This window comes from Bombus vosnesenskii, unplaced genomic scaffold, assembly GCF_011952255.1.
Source record: "Bombus vosnesenskii isolate JDL3184/JDL3185 unplaced genomic scaffold, Bvos_JDL3184-5_v1.1 scf7180000014621, whole genome shotgun sequence".
NCBI classification, from domain to species: Eukaryota; Metazoa; Arthropoda; class Insecta; order Hymenoptera; family Apidae; genus Bombus; species Bombus vosnesenskii.
In genome coordinates, this window is record NW_022883555.1 from 973671 (window position 1) to 993275 (window position 19605).

Genomic DNA, 19605 nt, shown 5'->3' on the forward strand with positions numbered 1-19605 from the left:
GTGTGTTTACAGGAAAAGGGCTCGCTCGCCGGTGGAAGTTACGCGACGACGGGCAAGACGTCAGCGAGATCCGACCTCAGCCCCGTTTTCGGTGAGTCTTATTTATTATATCTTACTTTCTTGTTGTCTACGCTAAGGAACTACGACGATCATCTTCCCCTTCCGTTACAATTGTCTCGCGCTAGTATCAGATAAATATTCAGCGATACGAGATACCGGATCGTGATACAAGAACGCTATGATAACTTTTTAAATCGTATCGTGACTAAGCGTTTTCCGTGTAACTTTTAACGAGCGAAGTTTAGGCTAAACGCAGCTACTCGTTGTTAGAGAAGTAGGAGATTACAAATCGTAGATGTCACGGTGAGAGAAAAGTGTAAAGAATATACGCACTGACTTTTAGTCGCGATTTGATCGAATCGTCAAATCGGTTAAGAAAATTTAGTCAATGTGAAACAGAGACAGAAGTTGACAAATATAAAGTGACTATTATTTCTAATAAATCTATATATTCTGTTTCTACTAACAAACGTTTAAATCTCATTGTAAATGCTGTAATTTACTTTAAATTAGTATATGCATACGTTGAACTGTAAATGAATGAAATTTACTGGATGAATACATTCGCTATATTATATACATACACATAACGCCGTACAATTTAACATGTAATTTAATCTATCAAATCGTTGCGTACACATGTTGCATGTACAAAAATGGAGAATTGTCACGAAGTCACGAAGAACGAATTAGAAACAAAGGAAGATTGATCGACAATACGACACGGTCGAATGTCGTCGGACGTTATTCGTCCCGTCGGACGTTTATCGCGCCCAGTTTCACTCGCCTATGAAATCTGATAACGTGTTATGATATTTTATGCGTGTCGCAGGGGCAGGGCCCTGATTCATATAAATTAACGTCATTGTAGGTGGTTATCTTACGATCTGGTAACGTAATCTACTTGTGGCAAATCGCTTTTACGTCCTAATGATAATTTAGACGCCTTTAGTCTGGTCCCGCCGCCGTAACAGACGGCTGAAATTGTCGGAAAAGCATTCTTGCCGCGCCGTTTCTCTAAACTCTAGCTAGGCGATTAACAATCTAGTCGTGTTCCGATCGTTGAACGAGATTAACGAGCCTGCTACGTATTATCGTTTATTGTAGACTAAAAACGAAAACGCGCGTGTATTTCTCATTTCCGTTTTGGCGCGCTCCCAGCGGAAACAACGCGCACGCACGCATCATCTGCACGCGTTCGACGCGAGAAATTTCGCGACACCCAAACTCTGACGGGATTTTTCAATAAACAGCGAAGATCCGTACAAAGACATAAGCGTTGAAGTTTCATAAATTTTATTTCGATTATCGTTCATTGTCATGAATGGTAATAATAACAGAGAGATATATAAAAGAGCAAACTCGACGAATACGGTCTTGCAAATATAAAAAATAATAAACGTTTTGGAAGTGTTGGAGAGATTAATAATACTTTGTCCATAATTTATACTCTTTCAAAGCAGCATTAATTTCTCGTGATATACGTACACTTAGCATCGCTTTACACTTCGACAGTAATCTGAAAATATTTGGTACATAAAAGAGGAAGAGCACAGCGTTAAGAAAAGAATTCAGCCGACAGATTAAACGGACGTGACTTTATCCATAAAGAGAATAAAATATGTCGTTTCTTGGATGGATGTTCCGAATTACATACATGACACGTGCGTCGAAACGCATGAATGAATCTCGCGAGTCGGTTTCTCAAGTTTCTTTATCTGTCGATGTATCCTAACCTTGCGCGTCGTTCTTTCATTCATAGTTTTTATGGCAGAGAGTTGCGTTGCGTTTACGAACTCACTGTTGTACCTAGCGAATTACCTAAACGTAAGGGTTTCGTTTGATAACGTGCGGTTTTTTTTGTCCGAGGTCGATCGTTTCCGAGAAAGAGTAACTCGAGCCCGCGGTTCTGTTGCTGTTTTTACAAGGGCATACGATACTGTTTTCTTTCCGCTGCTTTCGAGTAAGATGACGTTCGGGTTCGCGGAAACGGCAATAAACATCGTATGCTCTCGCTTCGTATCGCGTACTGAAAATTTCGAAGCCATTTATCGACCAATTTCAGACACAGCGCTCTCTTTTGTTCCCCTTTGGTTTGAAACTCTCGGGAGAAACGTTTCGACACGTTTGAAACTTTGTCGTCCCTCGATCCTCTTCTTCGTAATTTTCGCTCGTCCCGAATAACTATCGAAATTCTCGGTAGGTTTAGTTTTGATACACTGTCAATGATTTGTAGAAATTTTCTTCTCTGGAAATTCGGAATCGAAATTCTTATTTTATCTCTTGTCTGTTACGATTCTATAGCTGTGTATAATATTTTAAGGGAGAATAAATGAAGGAAATTTTCACAAGTTGGAAACAAAGGATGTTAGCCGCAATTTATGCGCATTTCAAGCTTTAAAGCTACTAGAATAGCAAATATTAATACGATTAAATTGAACTGCAAATAAATACTTCAGATCTTGAAACCTCGTGTAATTGTTGACATTTCCTATCGGTGGATACTATCACGACGACTATAGCTACGATAAATAAATCGAAATGTACATAAAATTCTTCACATGCCCTCATAGTGAAGCCTTTCATCGTCTACAATTCTATGTAACCATAATGTACACCTTCCCTTAGTCAAAATGCCCTATGTGGCATCGTTTAATTTTTCACGGTATGTTGAAACATTTGAAGTTTCACGTGTTTTTGCATTATAAGTAATATCATATGATACGGATTGTTAGGAAATAATAATGAAATATTTTTAATTCAACGAGCGAAGGAAAAAGAAGAAAAAAACAATCTACTAAACAATCTTTTAACCATATAGAGTAGATAATTTTTTAATATTTTACTTTTTGATGTTTCTTTTATTATCACGTACAATATTCTCCACTCTTTGTTGTTCGAATTTCGCGTTACATCACACGGCCAGAGGGAAGAGTAATCGCAAGAACAGAAAGTAATCGGCAGGCGAACACGAGGGGTGAAGGGTGGGGCCGGAGGATGAGCGAAATCGAATTGGCGTTGGTTAAAAGCGAAAAGGGTTTTCGGCGAGAAACCGCGGGCAAAGTTAATCCCAATTTGCCGGGGGAAATTGACCGAAGTTTACGGAACGCTATTATTCTCGCGACAGGTTTGAAACAAATTGTAACTCGTTAGCGCAACGGGTATATACAATGAAACGCGCCGGAATCTCTCTCTCTCTCTCTCTTCTCTCATAGACACACACACATCCTCTCTCTCTCTCTCTCTCTTTCCTGGTACTGTCCTCCCCCTGGCTGGACTTTGTCACTGACAAATCGATGTCGTGTGATGCCGTACACGTTGTCACCGTGTTGCCAAAACACTTTAACGAGTTACTATGATTCCGACGACTTACCTCTAATATCCAACCTAGGCACCTAGAGTGTGCGATCAAAGGATTTAGAAGAAGCGCGTCGTTGAATATTTAAAATTTTTCTTTTTCTAATATTTCTGCTTTTGGAGAGGGCGTCGTGTTCTTTCGATAGTTACGAAATCATGACTATCAAAATTCAAATAGTTCGTACAAGGAAAAGATATAATTTTCATCTCGTTTAAAATTATGTCAAGTTTTTTTTTCATTTGTCGTTGCCATTTCATAGTTATTAAATGACGCTGCTAAAATCCAAGTCGTAAGTACAAATTCAATTTTCGTAAGTACGTCTTCAAGTACAATTTTCATTCTCTTATAAACTCGATCACTCTACAAATCAAGTTGATTACAAATGATTAGAAGAAATAGTTTTTTCTTTTCCGTCGATTGAATTTGCTCTGGGAGACGTTCGAGGTTTCAGATAATCTTGACGCGATAAGAGATAATCGAAGGAGACTGCGATTATATTGATCGCGGCTTTATCGATGGTCACTTGTCACTTTAAGACGAGTTATCGTAGATCTTGTTAATCGTTTGTTTGTTATACGCCAGGCGAATGCAGTTGTACCGAAGAAAGATAATTTATTGTGGCGGCGGTTTGAACTGCCCCGATGTATCGACGTGGCGATAGTTTTCGCGAAAATTACTCGCTGTCAAATCGGATATTGCTTTGAAAAGAAAAAGAGATATTGTGCCTCTCCTCGTAGAACGTAATAATATTTTAATCGCGTGCTGATTTACACGCCGCGGTTGCCCTACCGAGTAATAAAGTCTAATTACTTGGAACGGTGTATAAATTGTTGCAATAAAAGCACAGATTGAATTTATCGCTCGATGAAATACGTGATACATCAAACGTTAAGCAAATACGTCTTTTCCGATCGTTAAGTAGAGGTTACACGGGCTTTTTCTTCCTTAACGTTCGAACCTATATATTTCACATTCTTAAAAAGATAACCCTAATTGTTTTAAACCTCGTGTACTTGTTGTCGTCATAAAAACTATACCTGTTTATTTTCCCCTTAACAAAGTGGTCGAAGATCCATGCACGGACAAAGAGAGAAAATGAGAGTTGGTCGCGTACGAGTGTAAACGAATCCGTGGAGTGTTAAATTATTGTAATTTATCTTGTCTGAACGGTAGCGACGCGCGGCGAGCCTTGTGGCACGACACGAAAATCACTTTCTGTGACGTACAATTACGTGCAAATAACGCGGCCGGATCAGAATTCGTTGCACCCGCGATGGACGGACGTGGAACGTAGGGGGGAACGTGCAAAATATTACGTCGGGATCCGTCGTAATCGCTTAAGTGGTTAATTATGGTGCTTCGAGGAAGGCTAGAGGAGGCCGAGGTGGGATTAATCTTGGCATCAATTACTTCACTCTGGACCCCTTCCTTCTTTCGTGTTCTCGTTCCTTTTTACTCCTTTATTTTCCCTTTCTCCTTTTCATTTTTGCTTTCTTTTCTTACGCTCACTGAAACTAGTTTTCCTACAGGATGTTCACGCTACTGAATGGTGCGTGATGCGTCAGATATTTTTTCCCCATTCATTAAACGTCGTTGTACACTCGTACGATCTTTCCTCCGCCGAAGGTCTGCGAGTATTTTTGTACGCTCGTTAAGACGCGTTTTGCTCTACAAAGGATCGGCCGTTGAACTTGTCTTGGTTTATATCAAAGGATATTTCTCGAAATATGCACCACTCGTGTCTCGTTTCTTCCATTGAATTTACTTAGGTTTGTGTAACGAGGACTACAACCTGTTTAAAATTTTTTCCTCGTTATTCCATTCCTTTCTTTAGTTTTTCTCTTTTAACGAAGAACAATTGGAAGGTCCAAATTTTTGGCTATAATTTGGTAAGGTCGCGTGAGCCAGGCTCGAGGTACACTAACGATGTGTATCAGTATAATAGCAGTAAACGTAAGGAAGAATGTTGTGCTCTTTCTTCTCCCATCATCTTTCGTTTCGCGCTATTCTTCGTCTTTCTCATTCTCGACGCGTCGCCGGTGCGTGCTACCGATCCTCCGCTAATTTCGAAATGCACGAACGCGTTTAAAATTGCGTCTTTCGGCGGTGTGCGGATCGACGCGATAACTATGACTTGAAAATTATTACACACAAATAAAAATACCACAAAACCGGCACGATACACAGGTTACACGGAATTTTAATGCAAACATCTCAATATCAATACGAAGATTGGCTGTTTTTCGGTAGTAGGATTCTCCGAGGCTTTTTATTATTCTCTCTCCGCCTCTTCCTCTTTTTCATCCTCCTTTGAAATTAAAATTACAAATCGACGTTTCTACGCAACAGGCAGTGTCTACTTTAATATATACACGGATATTTTATCAGCATTATTTCTGCCGAATTTTATGCCATTCTTTAATTACATTTCACACAACGGGTTTGTGTCGTATAACAACGTGATCGACACAGCGCGAAACGTTGCATTTTTAATTCATTTCTGCCAGCGGAATTTTTAAATGCTTTATTTTATTTCTTGCTCGCAGTTATTTCAATGTAAATGCTCGAAATTTCCTATGAAAAATTTCATTTCGCTTGCATTGTTTGTACACTACCGACCAAAAGTTTGCTATCGCTTTTAATTCCATCACTCATTCGAAATCAGCATTAAGAATATCAGAGTAAAAATCCTTCTATTACAATGCATTCATACGAAACATTTTTCCAAGTTTTGCGGACTCGTTTTTATAAACTTTCGACTGACGGTGCAAATTACTAGAACTACCAGAGTAGTAAAATAGTAGCAAGACAATTAATTCGTAATATTCGTAATATGTAATAGTGATTTAGAAATCTAAACGTTGAAGCTTTCTTTTGAAATTAATACAAATTACATATAATTTTAAAGATTATAAAAATTCTTTCGACCGAGCGTTCCATGTGAACGATTTTAATAGAGTCACGTGTACAAAATATAGATATTAGGTTGGTAACTAAGTGATTGCGGGATTTGTCATTAGATGATATTGACAAAATCCGCAATCACTTAGCTGCCAATCCAATAGTATCGTCTTTGATATTGAAACAATGTTCAATCAACGGCTTCCTCTTTCGAGATCTCTGCTTTGAGAATCATCCTGTATACGACTTTCATCAATTCGTTGCAGCTTTCTCAGATTCGCGTGTCTGTTGCATGCGCGAGACATTGACTTGACAAATCTTCCGGGCGTTATCTCGACTAGCGATTACGCAGATTCGTCGGATTGCTTGGCTCGTTGCTCGTTGCTCGTTCGGTGCAACAGCCTAACTACCGCTAATTATCAGGCACGGCTCGTTGGGCATAACAATGACTAAGTATATTTATACGGTGTATTATCGCGCGACGTGACGCACCGCGCCGCGCGGGCTGTCGTCGAAATCGGACGGTTATCGTGGGAGAAAATCGTCATCGGGCTTGTCCAAGAGTTACGAAAGAGCGTCGAGCGAGAGGAAATTCCGCGAGTCGCGTTATCTGCATCGACGTTGCGACTAAAAATAAATATTGGAGCGTTGCACGAACCGTTGTCAAATATCCGGTGCCTCACATTATTCCGATCCTGAATTTCTTAAATTTACATGTTCAGAAAATTTCTAGTACGTATATCGTGAAATAAAAGATTGGATCGTAGTAAAGGAAACTGTTCAGTTGTAATCTTGGTAAGACGAGATTAGAAAATCGTGATTTAATCAGTTAAACAACTTTGCATAATAATTCATGAGTTAAGAATATTAATGAACTGACGCTCTATGCCTATAGGTTTTATTAGACGTTTACGTAAATTCGTATGTTTATGAAGGTGATTAAATAAATGAAGCATAATATACGTTCATATCGCAGTAACAAATGCACGTTCTCGATAATTAGATTTTGCGTTACACAGTTCACACAGTCGACTACTTTCGTGTAAGAATAATATTTACTTTAGCAAGATAGCGTAAAGCTTTATACGATGCGTGCGTAGAACATTATCTCTCGTTCTTCGCCGCCTTATTGCTGAACTCTGATAGAAGGCGTAGCCTGATTGTTCACGCTACGCTACATGCAGATAAATGGCAATGACTTTTAACCACGTTACTGCTTTCCTATACTCTGGTCTAACACACTGTATACTCCGCTCTATTAATGGAGCAATTTGCGCGTAATAATAACACACCCAATAATCTACTATCACACTGGAGAGAGAGAAAATAAAAGCGAGAAAACTGGAATTATCACGTCACAAGTGGTACGAAGCGGGTTCACGATTTCCTCGAGGTTTCGATTTTCCGCCGGTTGGGAGACACAGCCGTTCTCCGTGGTCGGAAAAGAGCGCTCGCGCGCCACCGCGATATACACTTTGTCGCTACTTGGAAACTGCCTCCGCCTCCGGATTGCACCTCGCTGCAAATATCGTATGCAAGCCGGTCGCGCGCGCGACAGAACGAGAGAAAGCGTGAACGAACGTGAGAAGGAGGGTGAGACAGAGCGCGAACGTGTGAACCAGAGGGAGGGAGAAAGGCGGCGGGAGCGAGAAGGACCGAGGGGAGAACCATAAACGATGTGTCTCGTTGTGCGAAGTAATTGACGAGTTCGCGTGTAGGCGGTTGGGCGCCTAGATCGCCTCGAGCGTACCGTAGGCTTATCCTCAGAGACGAAAAACGAAACGAAACGAGACGAAACGAGCAGCCCTGATACCGGCCGCGGAGCTGAGAGGCGGAAAGGGTAGAGGAGGAGGTGGTTCGCGCGGCTCGCATACAGGCACATGCTCTTTATACACGTGCGTACATATGCGCTTGTATACGGTTACACACGCGTGTACACGCGAGAGGAAACGAGACGAGAGAGAAAGGGCTTGAGAGTACGAGAGAGAGGACCAGAAATTGACAGAAGAGTCGGTTAGTCAGGAAGAGAAAGAGAGGAGGAGGACAGAAATTGAGAGTGGGTTAGAGTAACCGTGTACCAGAACGAGAGGCGAGTATATGCGCACGATAGAGAATTAGTGAGTGAACGAACGCGCGAGAAAAAGAGAGGAGGAGAATGGGAAGAAGGGAGAGAGGAAAGGAGCTGCATCACCCTGAACTTGCCCGAATACCTTCCCTCCGAACCTTACGACGCGACGGTGTGTATCCGCTCACCAATGCACATGGCACCCAAGCGAGTTCTCTCTCCTCTCTCTCTTTCTCTCCTACCATCCTCTTCACGCCTGCCTCTCTATCTCTGTTCGATTCTCCTCGCCTCCACTACTATCCCGCTCGTTCGTTCGCTCGCACGAATCTCGCTCGCCCTTTCAGCCTGCTTCCTTTTCTCTTCTTACTTCGCCTCCTCTCGGAGTTAACCCACCCATTTCTTACGCTCTGCACCGTATACCGGGTGTCGGCGTAATATTCGAGGATATAGATAGCCAACTTCCGCTGTAATATAAGAGGAGACGCGGAATTATTGGCGGTCGTCCTCTATCGGCCTGTTACCGAACGAAGGGAGAGGGAGCCTGGACGATCCGTGATTTAACGTTCTTACCAGGAATCCGCTCGAAATAGACTCGCCATGGGTTTTCTAACACGCTCGAGGAAATTGCGAAATTCCTGCCTTATTCGACTCTCTTACGTTCAAGAATTTTAATTTCGATTTCGATAACCCTGGGCGTACAGTGCAATTGAATTACTATAAAGTACGATATATTGGCATAATATGCCACGCGATACGACAGCGTAGAAAGCAATCGCGTATCCGTTATTCGACGGTATAAATATAAAAGCAACCCAAGACCAGAATATTCTACTCTCTCCGAATATTTCGATAAAACAAACAAATAAAGGAAACCGAGACCCAGTGCACCGATCTGTCTACACAAAACATATACTATTTCCAAGTCAAACATCAGCCTCACGGTTCCAAGTTCCCTTCTCGGATCAAGATGAGATTCCATTGTGACGGAAACTGACAGAACACCCGGTACATGAATACAGACACACCGACTACAGTCAGCATTATACACCTACCCTGACTCGCCTCTACCTACCTACCTGCTCGCTAACGAGCCTACCTGCCGGACTTCTTGCATTCGAAGAGGTTGCCCAAGAAGAGAGGGCCCCATCCCCATGGATTCGGCCAACTACACCCCGCGGTGGTGCTTGCACCTACGTCTTTTATAAACGGTTAAACAAATTTCCCTTAAAAACCAGGCTTTCCTAGAAAATCGGACCGAGACAGGGGGAAAGAAACGGAGATAGGATCCGAGAAAAATACGTTTGATCTTGCTTTAACGCGTCTATGGGATAGTGCGCGAGATGGCCGGGACTTTGAAAAATTTTATAGCGAAACATAAATTCGATGTATCGACACAGAGCGTTCTCGATATTCTATCGTGTCCCCTATTCCTTTTTCCTTTTTTTCGGTTACTCGTTGTATTTTTATTCGTTGACTACGATACGCTGTATTTTTTGGACGGGCGCTGTTGTTCATAGGTCAGAGGCATTTAGGATATTCAGGATTTATTTATTCTTTTTTTTATTTATATAATTGCGAATTCTTCTGAGTCGATTTATGTTACAGAATTTTATTTTTTAATAGTAGTTAGGAAAGGAAATTCTAAGAATATGGTTAATATTGTCTCGTCGGTATATCTTCTTTCACCTGGATTACAGAAAATTGGAAAATTCTTAGCATTACGGTCAACTATCCTTTCTTTAAATTACGCAGGTATATATTTTTGTGTATATATCGTTTCAGATTATGAAAATTCCTTTTTATATCCTAACAAGACAAGTTGTCCAACTTACTTTATTTACGTCTTTATTACGTGAGTAATAAGCGTAGAAGAATAATACGTGTTAAGTACATATGCAATCACATTTCGTATTAAAAATTGTAAAGTGAAGTTTCCTTGTTTCACGGTAAACTATCTTTTATCAAACACGGTTTAGGATTCCAAGTTGCCTGAGTTCGTTAGTTTAAACGAATGAGAACAAAGTTCCCGTTGACCGAGAAAAGAAAGGGGCTCTCGTAGTTTCTTGTCGATTCGGTAGAATCTCGATCGTCGCGGTCGACTTCTCGTTAGGATCGATAAGCACGAGTTGCCTCGAACGGTTTCCGCTTTCGATGGAGGCCGAAAGATCCGGTCCCTGACCTGCGACACGTGCTGACCACGTGGGTCCTTTGATTCGCGTTGTCACACAATGTGTCACGCAACAGACACGTGACATTTGATCAATTTGGAATAAGTAATTTGCCATATCTAAATTGGCGGGGAAATGGAGTCCTTTTTCTACTATTGAAAAATAACATCACCTGTTTTAACCCTTTTGCAGGGTAGTGTCTGAAAGATTTGTACACGCATAACGTGATTATTAACATCTATTTCCTACAAAAAGTTGAAAAGTCATATTTTTTTGTAGATTTTGTAGAGATTTTGTAGACAGATGTTAAAAAAATATTAATCAAAGTGTTGAATTGTTACGAAATTTGTCTTCATTTCGCAAGTAAAAAAGACAACGTCGTTTAAAAGCCATCATAGCTATCCGTGCAAACGTAGTTGATATTACAAAATTGGGATTAAAACTTTCGACGCAATTTGCTCGATAAATATTCGATTTTGTCGTATAAACTGCTTTCTTAGGAAGCTCCTCGATTCTATTCTCTCAGTGACAATATCAAGAAATATTTCACTGCTTCCTCCGATGTGTACTTACTACATATTTTACTGCAAAGAAAGAGTTCACGAACTCTCCAACAATTAGCCCTATACACGCGCAACGATAAACGAATTCACACATCGTTCTCACCTATATCGAGAGGCAGTCGGTCAACAGACTTATCATCGGGGCCAGAGTGCGTCGACAAACATGTTGAACATTCGCGTACCGCGATAAGCGCGTTGCGATATCGCGTGAACAAACATTTTCGCCGCCGCAGATCGAGCTATACATACACAGAGACGGTCCACGCGCCGTGGAATCCTTGCAATCGTCGCGGATCGTAGCGAAAATTCGAATGAGACGTCGGGAGTAACGCGAGCCGTGTTGCACAGCCGCTAATCCACGCGTAGACGCGAGCTAGCAGCGTAATCGCGTGATCCAATCAACGCTGATAACAAGATAAGCTCGGCTACGTTCGCACGACGCGCACCTCCTCGGTATATCGTCGGTCGATCTTCTCTCTAGGGATCGTATCTTTCCTCACTGAGGTCACGTACGGACATGATATTCCCGATTGCTCCGGATTTATGGACGTTCAGGCCATCACCTCGATCATCCACCGATCTCACGCGCTGATCTTTAGAATCTCGCGGCATTTCTTCCTGATTTTATCACTTTTCACGAATAGAAATGTGTTTTATATGGCAAGTGTCGCTTAAATTTCGCGTTAATTGTCGTATAAATTCAAAGAGTCCAGATTCACCATTTCTCGTTTTTTCAAAATTCTGCATCTTCTTCGTGCAGGCGATTTCAACCTTCAAAATCGCGTTATGATAGCAACAAAAATGGGTGTTACGGTTGACGACTCGCCGTACTTGCACGCAAAGTTTCATCATTTTTTTTCAGTTCCCGGTTTCTCTTCTCAGTATCTCGATTTCGATGTATTCTAAATCAATGTTTCTCAACCTTTTCATGATAACAGAATACGTAAGATATGACACTTACTCATATTTAAAAAAAAAATACAATTTTAATAAAATATGGCAATTTATTAATTTATTCAATGTGGCATTTTAGTCGTATTATAATAAGCAAACATTAAACATTGGCGCAGTGAACCTCTCCAAAAAACACTTCGCGATGCATTTGCGGTTCTCAGAATTTATTCCGCAATAATTACGATGCGAACGACTAATTCATTGATCGATGCATATACATGAGGTGAATATGAGACTATTGTACATATGAAAAAACGGAGGGGGGGATGAGAAATGCAGCAGGGTGCGTACGCAAGAAGTTGGTAGATGGGTTTCGCGCGAAGGAAACTGAAGATGATCGTTTAACAGTGTCGCGTAGCAGGATCGCGACTATTATCGCACGACGACGCACGGCACGCGCGCTGTTTACACGAGAACGGTATTCCTTGACAAGATTAATAATAGCCGGAATTGAATAACTTATTACGAGCGTGCGCGACTGCGACGCGCGCCTAGTTGCATCATGGATAAACATTAACGCTATTTAAAGGAAGAGATTCATTCATTGTGTACACACCGTGGCTCCGCGACCGCGTTTCCTGGTTCGGTCGAGCACGTGTCTTCCAGCGTGAACTCGTATACTCTACGGGATGATGTTACACAGGTCGAGACGAATGTTATATTTGACCGGAAAATTTGTTAGTTGGATGGAGCGACATTTAAGAAATTGACGATTAAAAATAATTTTAGAAAGGAGTAGGATAATTTTGGAAATTCATTTATAGAATACGTTATAGGTGTTCCCAGCGAAAATAGCAGGTATATGTACATTTTTCTTCATGATGATTTTGTATTAAATGTTAACGACGATTTTTATTTTAAATGTTGTTAAACTTTTTAGTTTTATATCATGCTGCGATTCTAGCTTCATCATAATATTATAACCTGTGAATAAATGGGATTTTGTGGTACTACAATATTATCTTAATCTACTTATACTGTATCTATATCTTATCTCTTTGAATTTCATCGATTCTTTTTATTTAATCTGCCCTTTTATAAATGGGTAGCACGATAATTCGCAATCAGTGAAAGCTTAGATTTTTTACGAATATCTGGTTTACATTTATATTCTCAGATTGCCTGTTTTTTCTTTTTTTTTTTTTTTTTTTTCATTCTTTCGATTATTCCTAAGTTAGAGATAAGTAGGATCGTGGAAAATAGTTTCATCAGAGAAAATGTTACTAATGTACAGAAGTAGCATCAACAGGGACTGAAACGAGGAACTTGAGTGATATATACCATCCAGCTCGTTTGTTATTTAATGATAGTTTCGAGTCCATGGCGAACGTATCTGGTTAAGACGAAAATTAATTAACAAAACGGTGCTGACCACGTCCTATAAAATCTTATAGGAAATTAGTAGGTCCATTTAGCCGCGATATCACGAGTGCTTTAATCGCAATAAATTGGAATCGTTATAAGCAGGAAGAGGTTTCTCCGACTATAAACTTCAGTTCGTCGTAAAATTCCATTTGTAAAGGCGCGCGACGACACTCTTTACGCTTTTATAATATCGCGGATCGTCTAATTGCCGCCTATAGTACCCTAATAAACGCATTAACGTATTACGACGCGTGTTTTTATTCGACGTGCCGAGGATGAATAAGAATAAAGCAAAAAGGAAGAAAAGAAAAGAAACGAAGGAAAAGAAAAGACCACGAAGGGGGAAAGAAAAAGAAAAAGAAGAAATCGCGCCACCGCGAAAGAATGAAAAAGCAAAAGGCGCGTATGATAATAAGGCATGCCCACCAAAAATACCGGTTTCCTTCTCGGGCCCGTGGTTACGATTCAGGTTTGTCCTGCCTGTTTCCGAGACTCTGTCGAAACGATTTTCGTCAAACAAAGTCGCTCGACCGTACGGCTCTCCAGTCAATTAACGCCAGAAGACCGTCGTCGAACTCTTGTCTCGGTGGAAAGAGAAAGAACCGAGTGTACAACTCCACGGAGCTTCTCCCGAGAAACAAGAAATTTCTAAGGACCGATCGAGCGGGGCAAAAAGCCCCGGTTACGGGAAGAGAAGGGAACACCCGTGTTCCAATCAATCCTCGACCGCTAATTGCAGCATTTCCAACGGTTCACGAGTGCAATAACCATGACAGAGACCACAGAACTTGACTGAAAGTCTCCGGAGAAATTTGAGGACGATTTAACAGACTGTTAATAGATGAAGAACGTCAAAAATTTCGCCTGAACTTTCATTCGATGGACGAAAAATCGAATCTGAAAGAGATTCACGAGTGTAATAACGATGTCAGCGATAACTAAATTCGACCGAGTACCCTTACAGAAATTCCGAGATAATTTATAGAAGACTAAAAAGAGCATAATTTATAACCCGATTTAAAATTTCGTTCGGCGGACGAAAGAACGAAAGGTCGAAAATGTTTCGGTACCAAAATGGTCGGCGCGAGGTCGAGGAACGGGAAGAACGACACGGAGATTGAAAAACGCAGAGCGTGAAAGGGGTGATGAAGGGAACGTGGTCGAAAACAAGAGGGACAGAGCTTTGGTGGACGCGAGTCAGTGGAGAAGAAAGAGGAAAGGAGGTGGAGTTGTAATAAAGAGCGAGAGAAAGCTGGCGGATGATCGCATAGAACGAAGCGCGAACGAAGGAAGGAAAGGAACGAGGGAACCAAGAGCTGTGGAGATACATCGTGGTCCAGGGGGAATGAGAAGGGAAGAGCAGGGAGTAACGAGAAAGGAATAAAGAAGGAGGACGGGGAACGAGGTACAGAGAGAAGGGAGAGCACAACCGCCCGTTGAACGAAGGTTAGCAATCTGCGTAGTGTTTTACGACAACTATAAATATGGCTGTAAAGCTCTTTGTTTAGAGCAGCTAGTCTCCGGCTTTCGAAACTCTGCCCTTCTGCTCTGTTAGAGATCGGCCATTTATCCATCGACAATAACGCCAGTGTAACCGATTCTTTCCGTCGAATTCTACTCCTGAATAACCTTTTAGACGAGTTTCATATGGCGATACGTTTATCGCGATTTTTCTATTGGATACGTGTCCCGGAATAAAATATACATAGAAATCTACTCGCGTGATATTCACCTAATATTGCTCGTTGGGTGCCGATCATTCCTTCCTTACTTCATCGCTAAATAGAAATACCTATGTTTATTTTCCGATGAGATTTCGAGGTATCTCAGTGAAAATTCGAATCTCGACTTGGCAAAGCTTATAATTATAAGTCTCAACCTAATTGAAGACTAGTGTTTACGACATTTCAAGTACTCCAGGATCCCTAGAGTAATTAAGATAGCAATTAAGAACATGTTCTGACGTGAAGCATCATTGTAAAATGAATCAGATAGAAACTTTGTCTTTTCAATGACTAGATAAAAAAGCTGTTGAAACAGGAACAAGAAAATTTCATGTTCGTTCCATTAACAGGACGTACACTTCTGTCGTATCTATCAAGAATCGCCATGTCAACGTTCCGCCTTGGCAATGCGTAACTTTCTGTTTTAACATCCAATACGTAATTTCAATTCTAAAATGCAACTGCCTTAGATCCTAGCACGTAGTCAAACTCCGTTTCTCGGTCGCGATAGAACGATATCCACGTTGGTAGACGGACGCGTGAGCGATCGGTCCGCGGAGAGACGCGAAGGGCGCGTTTACACGTGAAAATTATCGACGACTCCGCGCCGGTCCATTAAAAAGGAGGAAAAGAAACCGCTCCGTCCAGTGGCATCTGCTAACCATATGCTAAAATGACTGAGCCCGGATAACACCCTGTCACGCTAATGTCAGGTTAAGCGGCGAGAATGATTTACAAGCGGCGAGTTGGAGCGAACCGGCAACGTTACACCGTGTGGCTCTCTGGCGCGCGCGCGCGTGTGCAACTCGCTCGCTCGCTCGCGAGCGCGCTTTCGAACGCTCTCTCGCACACCGGTACCCAGTGCGCGCGATACTCGTTATAACAACGTTATTGCTCGGGCGCAATTAACGTCCGCTAGATACGCCGCGTCGATAGGTTAAACGCGCGAGACACGTCGCGTGGACGTTCTCTCTCCCTCTCGATCGCTCGGACTCGCTCGCTCGTTCGCTCGCTCTTCCACCTCGACGCGTTAAAATAATTTATGCCTTACCGACACTGGCTTCCGGATGTATTCGTTACGGTCGAAACGCGAAGTCGGCTTGATTCGCGGGATCACTTGTCGATGCTGTTCAATTTGCTCGATTTCCGAGTGGCACGATGTGTTTCACGGGTGGTATTCTTGGGGCACTGTAGCCAATTGATTCCTCGATGTTTCGTTGATATCTCTGCCGTGTGTGATAGGAACGATTGCGCTTGTTAGTTCGTGGCATGAATCATTTCGGTACGTTCTGGCGATAAGAGGAATAGTGTGTATTTGGTGGCGATAAAGCTATGGATTCGTGGGTCAGGCTGACGAATATTCTGGAACTACGATTGGACTTTATTATTTTTGAAGTCTTAGCGTGATTGGCAAATACGTGGTTTAATTACCTGGTGAATTTATCGTAAAACTTGAGTTTCGTGGATAGCGTAGCTCTACCAATTCTAATAATATGTTTTACGCTCTTTAACGGTACTTTTATCATTCTCATTATGGAAATTCTACTCTGTCGTTGTAGTAAAAATCGAAGAAGTATACTCTTGTAAAATAAAATCTCTCTCTCTCTCTCTCTCTCTCTCTATCTCTTGTTTATACTTTCTTATACTGTCCTATTCCGAAGTCACATTGGTCAACTCCAAAAGTGGAATACGGAGAAAGCGATGACGTTACCCTATTTTTCAAAATGTGTCTTCGAATTTATTTACTACTTGTATACCATCTTTTTTTGCGACAAACGAACTTATGGGAAGAAGCCATTTACTTTCTGAGAATTGAACATTAATAAATGATCATACATACAGACGATGAATTTGTGGAACAGATAAAAAGCCAAGTTGATCCTCCTCCTCAACTATGTACATCCACGAAAGCAGGAGTGGAATGGCAGGAAGTAGCAGAATGGTATAATAAATGGGATCGGTGGGGGATGGGCGCGCGAAAAAGGTGATACGGCGTGGAGACAAAGGCGGGGGCGAAGCGATGAAGAGGGAGAGGGGCTGATCAATCGGATCCTCTGCCATCCGGCGGTGAGTTAACTAGGACTAAATAAGGTAGCTTGGTCGGTCTCGGTAAATAATTGTATCTCGTAAAGCGACTAGGTAACCGAGGATTTATATGGGCGTAGCCGACGGGGCCGACACTTGCTACTTCGATACACGACGGCGCATAGCGGCCGCCGCTCTTCCCTCTCGTTTCTCTCCTTTACCAACCACCACCATTCGCTACAACCACACCACCTCCTTCTCGTCCTTTTCCTTTCCTTCCAGTAGAAACATAACCTGCGAGTATAGCCGCGGTTGTGCACACGTGGCACGAGGTGGTGGCCGTCGAAGGGTACGTTGTTAATGGTGGTCTGTCCCTCTGGTTGACGTTGTATCAAAGGATTAACTTCAGTCATGCAAATTAACCAGCGATATCTGGACGAGCGGCTAATTATATTCGCTAGATTTTATCGCTTCGATGAGGGGACGCTGGCAGTCGCGGCTTCGTTTCGTTCTAACGTGCTTTTATCCAGCCGTGTTTGTTTTCCTACTCGGCCGAGCAGGCTGAGGTTGATGGAGGTTGGTTTTGGCGTTTCAATCGCTTCTCAGATGATTTTTTTACGAATGTACGGACAGGGGCTTGCAGTGAATTTAATTGGACTAATATCTGTTGGGAAATTTTATACGTTACGTGTTACAGGTTAGCGGTGATAATAAATTCTGTTGCGCAAGAGTACTAAGTTTCGTAATAAAATAAGTAAAGTTGTTCGAGAATTCTCTGAATTACAAGCCACCTGACTGTCCTGTTCCACGGATAGTCGTAGAATATTGTGTACGCAACATTCATAATTAATTCGCGAACATTGGACAGTAAATTATCGTTGAAGAGTATCGCCGAATCTTTTTAAAATAATACTTTTGTTCATAAAAAATTGTGAATCGCATAAATAAAAAATAATTCAAATTAATTATGTTCTCGGTCGTATACTGAAATGCCATGTCGCTTCGTTACTACTTTTCGTTAAAGAAAGAAAGAAAAGGAAGAAAAGAGAAAGACAGAAATTTCACAGAATCGTATTTTCCGGCAACACGAAATTCCTCGTGTGTCCAGCGTATTTTAATGGAATTAAAAAGTTTCCGCGATGCGGATCGCTGCACCCTTTACTCCCACGCGACCGATACAGCGATAGGCGAGTAAAAAAGAAAGATAGCTCACGCGGGAAAAAGGAAAGCCTTGCCCCCTCGATCGTTGATCAACGATCTGGGAAATTAATTATCGTGCACGAAGGAGCCTCCCGGAGATTATTAGTCACGGCTTGTCCGGCGAGTTCACGCCGCCTCGAAGGTCCTTTTGTACGGTCTCGTTCTTTTTCTCGCTCCTTCTCCCTCCCTCCCTCTTTATCCGATGAGTTCACACTCGTGGATTCGCTAATCTTATCGGAACCAAGATAGCGTTGTGCCGTTCGTAAACCGATAAAATCGCGGCTGGCGATCGTCCGCTCTTTAACAGCCTGTCCTCGTTTCAGCAGTAAAAACGTTGGTTCCGAGGGCGATCTCAATAGCTACATACGTTTAATTTATTCAATGGAAACCTTTTTCCGAGTAGATAGAGCGGCACACCGGAAGTCACGCGTCCGCGTGTCCCGTGCCACGCGTGACCATCCTCTTTTCTAGCTTCTATGCCTCCCAATTGCGACATTTCAACCTGTGACTACAACATCCTCGATAGAATAGCGACTGTGTCATTTTAAAGCAGAACTCTTTGATATTAACCATTTCAACATGAATATAGTGTCACGATTATTTTTAATATCTATCATTTAGGTTTGATTAGAGCGCTGCATTTATGGTGTTCTAATATTTTAAGTCTAATGTGGGTAATAATTTCAATATTTCTTTCAACGACTCTTTCTCTTCCAACGAAACCCTCTCTCTTCCAATGAATTTCGAAGTACTACCCTTTCTACATTTGTATATTCTACACTTTACGCTGAAACTCTGAAATTATTAAAGTTTTCATCTCATTATATTCTTAGCATTTTCTTAATGGATTAGGACATTTTTATCACATTGTTTCACTATCGATTGATTAAATATTATAGAAACGCAACTTTCCTGATTCTCGTGAGTTGCGTCACTATCTTAACGACCCGATCCGATCCGATTGGAGTTGTTGGAGGTTTTTGCGAAAATTCCATCTTAGAGATCGCTTATTTACATGCACCGGGTAACGGAACACGCGTGCTCTCGGCCTCGACGAGACGGAATCAGTGCCCCGGGGAACTGCTCCTTGAAACTGGTTAAATTCTAATACGCCCATTCTCGAACGGTGCTCGAGCGAGACTCTCGAGGCGCGGACGCGATGGCACCAAAGGGGGCGAGAGGAGTTTCGCGGCGGCCGTATAGAAGAGCAGGCCCCTAATTT